The 8,796-nt window shown below is 34.5% G+C and overlaps 1 pseudogene; it reads left to right on the top strand.

The window, feature by feature from the left end:
• Positions 1–337: 337 nt before the first annotated feature.
• LOC129316308 (superoxide dismutase [Cu-Zn], chloroplastic-like) lies at positions 338–2,896 on the top strand (annotated as a pseudogene).
• The last annotated feature ends 5,900 nt before the right edge of the window (positions 2,897–8,796 follow it).

Here is an 8,796-nt window from a genome sequence, read left to right as displayed (position 1 = left end):
TAAATAAAGAAAAAAATATATCTTTTAATCTTTGCACTTTGCTCTTATTTTGCTATAAATCTCCGCATTTTTTTAATATTTTGGGTTTTTATACTTTTATTTTTTGGTGTTTTATGTTTATCAAAGGTTCTTATATTTTGTTTATTTAAAGACTTAAAATATAAAAAAAATAAAAGTGTAAGAATTTAAAATATTAAAAAAATATAAAAATTTGTAGTAAAATGTGAGGAAAGTATGAAGGTTAAAATATATATTTTTTTTAAATAAAATATGGAAAAGTCGGGGGTTATCCTTATAAATTTGACCCATTACGACAAACAGGGGGGCCTAAAGCGGACAGAGGTCGACCATATCGGAATTTCATAGCACAGCCAGCATTGAGACTCGATACTGCGAGAGCATTATCTCTTAGCGTCTCCACTCTCCTCAATGCAAGCTGCATTGCCTACCATGGCGGCCCTCACTGTTCTGTCGGCTTTGCCACTCCAACCTCAACTTTCTCTTTTCGAAAATCACAACGCATCTCTTCAATCTACCTTCCATGGCGTCTCCCTCAAGCTCAAGCCCTCTCCTCACTCCGTATCCCTTGCCGCCGCCCCCTCAAAGCCTCTCGTCGTCGCCGCCGCCACCAAGAAAGCCGTCGCTGTCCTCAAAGGCAATTCCGCCGTCGAAGGTGTCGTGACGTTGACCCAAGAAGACAATGGTCTGTTCTCTCCTCTTCCGATGGCCTCTTCCTAATCCTAGATCGTTTTAGAGCAGTGTTTTTGAAGTTTATAGTTTTTTAGGCTTATTGCTTAATCAGTGGAGACGCAGGACTTGAAATGCTACTAGGAAACTCCTCAGTTGTTTTTGGGAGATTTTGACGAGACGATTCCTCTTTTTAATATATAAACAATAGAGAGGCCGTTACCATGCTCTACAAATCGGTACGATGGAAAACAAAATGAAGTAAATTTAGCCAAAAAGAAATTAAGAAAGGATTGGCATTAAGTAATATATCGAGTTTGTGGGAATTCCTGCTCATACATTTCATTCCGAAACTTACGGTTTGGTGAACAATTGTAATCGTCAAACGCGAGAGTCTAGTACTCCTGTACTTTGGTTCGTTCGCTGTTACAAATGAAGACCGTCAAATCTGCCAAGTCAAGTATTTCTACATGGATTATGTTGAGTAGTTTTCGTTCCGTCTAAATTTTAGTATTTAATCTGTTTCAATACTTCACCATCTCTTCCTCTGTAGCTGAAAGCTTCTAAATGGAGCAGAAGTTAAATACCTCTGCGTGATGTGTAGGCCCAACAACAGTTAAATGTCCAGTTACTGGCCTTACGCCAGGGCCTCAGGGTTTTCATCTAGTGAGTCTAGTGAGTCTTTTCTGATTTTGCAAATTTGGCCCTTCTTCAGAATACTTCCTAAACTGTGCCACTTGTTTCTCTTGCAGCACGAGTATGGATACCACAAATGGATGTATTTCAACGGGTAAAGCTTGACCTCTTTTCTTAAGCTCGCAGTTTTCCTTTCTTTGATTGTTTTGCTGATAAGATCATGATTTTTGCTTCTCTAATGGCATATATATAGGAGCACATTTTAACCCTAAAATATGACACACGGTGCTCCTGAGGATGAAATCCGTCATGCGGGTGACCTGGGAACATAGTTGCTAATGCTGATGGTAAATACAATTCTGTTTCTTTTTCTTCTTCTATTTTGAATTGTTACTATGTTTGTTTACCATTTCGTCTCGTTTGCATCATAGGAATCGCAGAGGCAACCATCACAGATAATCAGGTGCTCTTCCTATTTAAATATGTCTTCTTGTGTTTCTACAGGTTCTACAGCCTTGGTCTTAAAAGTGTGTGATTGAGTTCCAAATCATAATGTTAGGAACTGCTGTAATTCTCCTTGTTTGTAGCTAATTTTGTGCATGAAACATACAGATACCACTTAATGGCCCCCAATTCAGTTTGTTGGAAGAGCCTTTGTGGTTCACGAGCTTGAAGACGAGCTTGGGAAAGGTTAGTTTCCTCCTCCGCTTTTTTCTCTGGGCTTACAAATTCTGCTGTAGAGGAAATTTATGTTACCAGCTCCGCACTACCGTCTTAAAGTAGATTGCCTTTGTGGTTCACGAGCTTGAAGACGATCTTGGGAAAGGTTAGTTTCCTCCTCCTCTTTTTTCTCTGGGCTTACAAATTCTGCTGTAGAGGAAATTATGTTACCAACTCCAGCACTACCGTCTACCGTTAAAGTAGATTAACGGACAATGAAAATGCAACATGATAATATATTAATCCTCGCATTGCTATCACAAGCTTTTAGTAAAGTAAACAAATGCATGGCACTTTCTAGCAAATTGAAGAATGAGAATATTTAAAAAATAATAATAATAATGTTGAAGGAGTGAGGAGTATTATTGTTTGTGCTCAAATGTGCACCTTAATCCTGTACTACTACTTATAATGAGTTAATCATAACTGAAGCATTTTTTCACTTTAGAGTCATTTACACTTTTTCGTTTTTGAATAAAAGGGTATGGTTAAAAACATACAAATACAAAAAGGAGGGAACAGAGGAACTTGTACCCCTCGTTTTAGTCGTTTACCAAACACTCTGATTAGTCGTTTACATTTACTTTTGTTACCTGTAGGTGGACATGAACTTAGTTTGACCACTGGAAATGCTGGTGGAAGATTGGCATGTGGTAAGAAAGATATGAATTAATACTGTTAACCCTTTTCAAATTCTTAAATTCGTCCGTTCAAATAGAAGCTTGTCATTTGCTTCGTTTGTGGCTTTGTTGTTCTTAGCTGAATGGTACATAATTTTGGTCTAATGCCTGAGAAGCTTGAATACTCGGTTCTCTTTGTCAGTGCAGTGGGCACTCACATTTCCTTAGGCCATCGACGCTATAATAAATGTCATGGTTATATGATATGAAATATGAATTAATATTGCGGTATACTTGCTTGTCTGCAGGCGGGTCGGTTTGACTCCAGTTTAAATGCAAAACTGAGCAAGAAGCAGTCGGGGCATTTTATGGTATGTTTTGCTTATTAGCCACACATGTATTGTAGACTATATATGGGGCATGGTGTGCTCATGAAGCCGAGTGTGAAATTGAATCGCGAAACATATTGGTCCATTGTCAGATTGTTATGATGTTTTTTGTGTGTCCTCCGTAATAAGATTGACTTCTCATGCAGTCCTTGTTGGCTGCCTTTGGATGGATTTAAAGTTTAAATCCTGATAATCATATCAACATTTAACATCACCTGATGTCTAGGCTGGGACGAAGGCTTCCTAGTTCGTAGCTCATGCCGCTTCTTGCTAAAAGCAGGGAGTTACCTGAACGCCGCGAGAATATTTTTTAACATGTTAAAAGTAAATGCAAGACTAGTGGGCTGGCTTTCCGTAAATGAATGGGCAATTAAGTTTAGTGGGCTGGCTTTTTTGGACTGGAGTCCCTGGATAAAGTTGTCACATTTCAACTCATAACTTTAAGGTTTAAGATTTTGGAATATATATAATATATATATATCTCTATATAAAGATTATAGATTTTTCTTTTTATTTTATATTGGTTGTTAAGGCCAATTTTATTTAATGTGGGATTTCTCGTCTCTGTTTAAGTCTAATCACACTTGAATAACTTAAGAATTTTCTTCTCATTTTTAAATCGTTACCTTTGCCCTCAGAACAAACTTCAAGATTAAATTTTTCTTTAAACAATATATTATATTTTACATTTTCTAAAGTTAAGGTATCTTAATTTCTAGATAGCACAATTTTTTTAAAATGTTTATAAGAGGAAGGTATGAGACAACCAACAAAAGAATTTTATTTTCATCTTCAATTTTGGCATTAATGTTTTCTAAATTCAGAATAATAGAATTAAATTCATTAAGATGAGATTGAATGGGAATACTTTCAACCATAAGAATATATATAGCCATTCTTGGAGACGATTTTATTTACTAAATTTTTCGTTATATAGAGAAATTTTAGCTTCAACCACAATGAAGCTGTACTTGTCTCATTAATTACTTATAGTAAACCTCCTTGGATAGGTATAGTTAAATAGCTGAAAAAGCTTTTTCATCCAATTCTTTAAATTGCTCATCGTTCATAGTTATCAACTTTTTATCCTTTTTAAGTATTTCAACCCATTTTGAGTAACAATGGCTTTCATTTGGACTTGCCGAATAACAAAACTAATCTTGTCATCAAGCCCTAAAAAGCAGGAACTTGGTGTTTGAACATTTTTAATATGGGGAGTTAGTGGGTTCACATTTGAGGGGAAGATTATTAAGTTATTCAAGTGTAAATAGACTTAAACAGATGTAAGAAGTCCCACATCAAATAAAACTATATTTAATAGCTAATATAAAATAAAAAAAAATTTATAAGTTTGAACCTTAATTTAAGTTAAGACGTTCTTTTACTACTCCTCTTTTTGTTGCTTCCCTCAAAAGATATTAAATCATTTTATTGCCACATGGTTATTGTCAATTTATCGTGGCACTTGATAAATACAAAATTTAACTGGTACGGCAAAATGAAAGGGGCATGCGATGATTAAAATAACTTTAATTTAATTAGCTAAGAGGCATTAGTTTTAGTGAAGGGGTTACAATCATTTAAATACAATATTTTAGATTTGAGTTTGTATAAATGTAGGAAAATATCGTTGGGAGAATTACTCCCAATGAGCCTGACGATGGAGTTTGATTCGATGAAATAATTATATTAAAAAGACTTTGATTAAATTAAGGAAAAAAAATTGATCTCTCTCGTGTTCATGCTTGCTTGCTGAGCATTGAATATCAATTTTGGACATATGGCGGCAAGTCAGCAGGAAAGGAAGCGGCGTCGAAAGAGTACTTAAAGCATTTCTGCATTGTCCGTTGTGATGCATATGATTCACCACTGGTTTCGGCACCCACGTCCTTTTCTAGTTAGCAGTTGAACTCAAAAGGAGGGCAACTTGACAGTAATCCATGCACGGCTCCTTTTAACCGTAAAATGAGGATCTCCCGGGGGGATCAAAATCTATACCGCACAGAGCGGAACAAAATCTGATTGTGAGGCATTACAACAAATGAAGAGCCGGAAAAGAAATAAAAATAACAAGGGACATTCGAGGACGGGAAAGTGGTTTGGAAGATGGGAAAAGGAAGAAGGGGATTTAATTAATCACGAGGTAAGCGTGAGAAATGAAAGTAGGGGGAGGGAAAAATGGTGAAGCTCATTTTCTAGGTGTGAGGCAGAGAGTGGCCAATAATTAGTGATGCTCACTCAGACCCTGCCTTTTAGCTTACCCGTGACCTCCTTTGTCTTCACTCTTCAGTTTATTTTCTGTTGCTTTCATTCTTCTATGTGCCAATTCCACTCAATTTTGAGTGGCTCTCCGACGTAACCATACCAACAAAAGTTGTCATCACTATAACTAGCACCACACCATTTCCCCCTATTACTGCCACTATTTACTATTAATTACTACTCAGTATCAAAATCTCACCTCTGTTCATGTCTTTATGTATTTTATTCATTAGTGGCTTTGCCTTTTTCTTTTTGTGTGTATGATCGAGAGATTGTGGCTTTTAAGAAAGAGAGAGAATATATTCAGTGATCGATATTCAAATTTCTGCTCTTTGTTGCAGCTTTTATTGGATTATTGACTTAGCTTGTATGGGGCAATTTGGCTTGAAGGGTTCGTGCCTGCCTCTGCCTCAATGGGTGGTGCAAGACAGTCTTTTTTTCTAGTCTCATCTCTGCTGCGTTTTTACTTGACACACTGACAAGGCTACCTCTTGTCTTGCGTAATTCACACTCACACATGTTCATCTTCAATCCAACCGAAAGAGAAGGGAAAATTGGAGAAATATTATTGATATTCCTCAATTGAAATTTTAGTAGCGTCATGTACATAACTCGCTGTCAGGAAAGATGAAACGAGACCGTCACGATCAGTTATACCGATAAAATGGCCGAGTCCCAACAAATAATAATAATAATAGAAAACATACATTTTGATTCTTACATTTTGCTATAAGTTGCTGCATTTTTTTTTAGTATTTTCAATCCTAACACTTTTATTTTTCTAGTTTTACATTCATATAAAGTCTTTATACTTTGTTTATTTTGATCATTTTGAAACTTAAAACACTAAAAAATGAAAGTATAGAGACTCAAAATACTGAAAAAAACATAAGAACTTATAACAAAATATGAACAAAGTGCAAATATTAAAAAGTATGATTTCTCTAATAACAACAACAATAGCAAAGAAAATAAAAGGGGGGCAAAATCCCAATTGAAATTCCTCCTTAGCAATATGCGTGTATCCACGTTCGACAGCATGTCAAATTTAATTTAAACATTTTTGTTCATCGATCCCATGGATATGTCTAGGCAAAGCCAAAAATTTACAAGACAAAGTCAGAAGTGATGATTCAATCTTTAACACGACTCGCGAACCAAAAAAACAAAGTAGTGATCACAGGTAGTGTTTTAACAAGATAGGAAACCAAAGCAATAGCGTAATTAAATATGGGGGAAGAGATGCCCTCGTCCAAACTCTCTGAAAATACCAGAGTAATATTTTTCTTCACTTCGTTTGCATCAGAGGAGATCAAGTGATCACACCATATTTTATGTCACCTGTGTATAAATATAAATATAGGTTAGAGATAATATTTATATACACACAAGTCCCAATTGATTAGGAGACGAATTTCAAATGTTGTGAAAGTCAAATGTTGCAGCACACTAACATACCTCGGTGATAGTGTAAATAGCGAGGAGGTGGTGCTTAGCTGCAACGAACCACTTTGTCTTGAACCCCAATATAAAATCCCTGAGCGCGTGTAATATAGATGTATACGATCGAGAGAGGTGGAGTGAGGATTAGGTTTACTAATTTTCTATACATATGGTGGCCTTATTCAACCTGACATTGCACTGATCAAGCAATCCAACCTCATTTCAACTGTTGCACTAGTGCCTGACGAGCATAATTCCCACACGCTTTACCATATATATTATTATCTTCTCAAATCATTTCATATATAATTACATTGTTTCAAGTGTTTGACCTTCGCATTTAACTCCAAAGTCTCCCTCTAATAATTGAAAGCAAGACCGAGCTTTTAATTAAAGTATTATATAGATAGCAGCTTGAAAAGCCTCATGTTACTCAAGGCATCTTTCACGAGACAACAGTGTGGTTGTGAGATATGGATAACGTGAAAGTTATGGTTAGGAAGAGACAGTTGGATGACCAAGAGCCCAGGAAAACAAATTTCTAGCTTGAAAGGTATGGATAGTAGCAACAAGTTAGAGATGAAACCAACTTGTTTTGTGGTGATGAGTGGCTCACATGTTATGGAGTGAAGTTGGGGTGTTAAGTCCACTTGCTATTTCACTATCTTGCCACTTATATATGCTTCTGGCTTCATGCATTTCCCTTTGATCCAAGAACATCAGCTCCACACCCCATTAATTACCTCATACTCCCTTTGTTTTTATTTATTAAAAAAACTGTCATTTTTTATTATAAATTTTTTAAATTATCTCTCATAATTTCACCATTTACGGTCATAAAAAAGAGTGAGATTAAATAAAATATATTTTAATCTAACTCTTTTATGTTTAGACGTAATTAATATAGTTAACTAATTTTTTATATTATATATTACAGTTTTTTTAATGGAAGGAGTATATTATTCACTCCTTTATATTATTACTTCATCAAATTGATTTACAACCATATAACTCAATTCACCGAGAAATTTGATTGAAAAAAAAAATAATCTTAGGTACTTGTATTTTGTTAGAGTTTTGTTATAGATTCATGTACTTTTTTTTTATATTTTAGATACTCATACTTTTATTTTTAACATTCTAGATCCTTATAATACCTTTTATGAAGGGATTTAAAATATTAAAAAATAAAAATTAAAGACTTAAAATATTTAAAAAAAGTGTAAGGACCTGTAACAAAACTCAAACAAAATGTAAGAATATAAAATTATGTTTTTTCAATTTGATTTTTTTTCACAAAAAATCCGGCTGGGTTTATTCATTTCATTTTTCATATGCAAGAAATTATCCAGTCATACATATATATTAAATTGAAAAATATACCACATTTATCATTATTTTAGACTCGTTTTAATTAAATATATAAAAAAATACCATTTGTGAAAGTTTATAAAGTCCCTGCACCATGCATGATCATGATAAATCTGTACCTGCTATTCCGAGAAAAAAGTGCTCCTTGACAGTTGCGTCCTTATCGTCTAAATACTTACCTGTGCTGGGAAGAATACCATGATATCACATCAGATGTGAGATAAAGTTTTGACCCTTAGATCCTCATTTTTCTTGTAATACCGGTTGATGGTTCTCACTCCTCAGATCTCTCTCTGTTTTTTTTTTTTTTAACCCCGTAAAAGTCCCGCGCTTTGTTAACTTTTGTATTGCATTATTTTTGTTCAATAATCAACACCATGCTGATTTTTTAAGAGATATGAATCATTACTTCAGCACTTAAAATTTTATATACTGTTATTAATTGAATTCAATATTTCATAAAACACATCATTTTACTGTTTATTATATTTAACTCAATTGGTCTTAGTGAAAATAAGGTCATTGACTCAACTAAATTATTTATAGGATATTATAACTAAATTAATAATAGTAGCAGTAATAAAACTTTAATAACTCAAAAGTATCGCTTAAGAGAAGATAAAGTACTCACATTTTATAAGAAATTAATTCTATAACTGCAAGATGTA

This window comes from Prosopis cineraria, unplaced genomic scaffold (genome assembly GCF_029017545.1).
Source record: "Prosopis cineraria cultivar Desert tree isolate PC_DT_omini unplaced genomic scaffold, ASM2901754v1 PC7, whole genome shotgun sequence".
Classification (NCBI taxonomy): Eukaryota; Viridiplantae; Streptophyta; class Magnoliopsida; order Fabales; family Fabaceae; genus Prosopis; species Prosopis cineraria.
The sequence above is the reverse complement of the archived record's forward strand: the minus strand, read 5'-3'. Positions and strand labels throughout refer to the sequence as shown.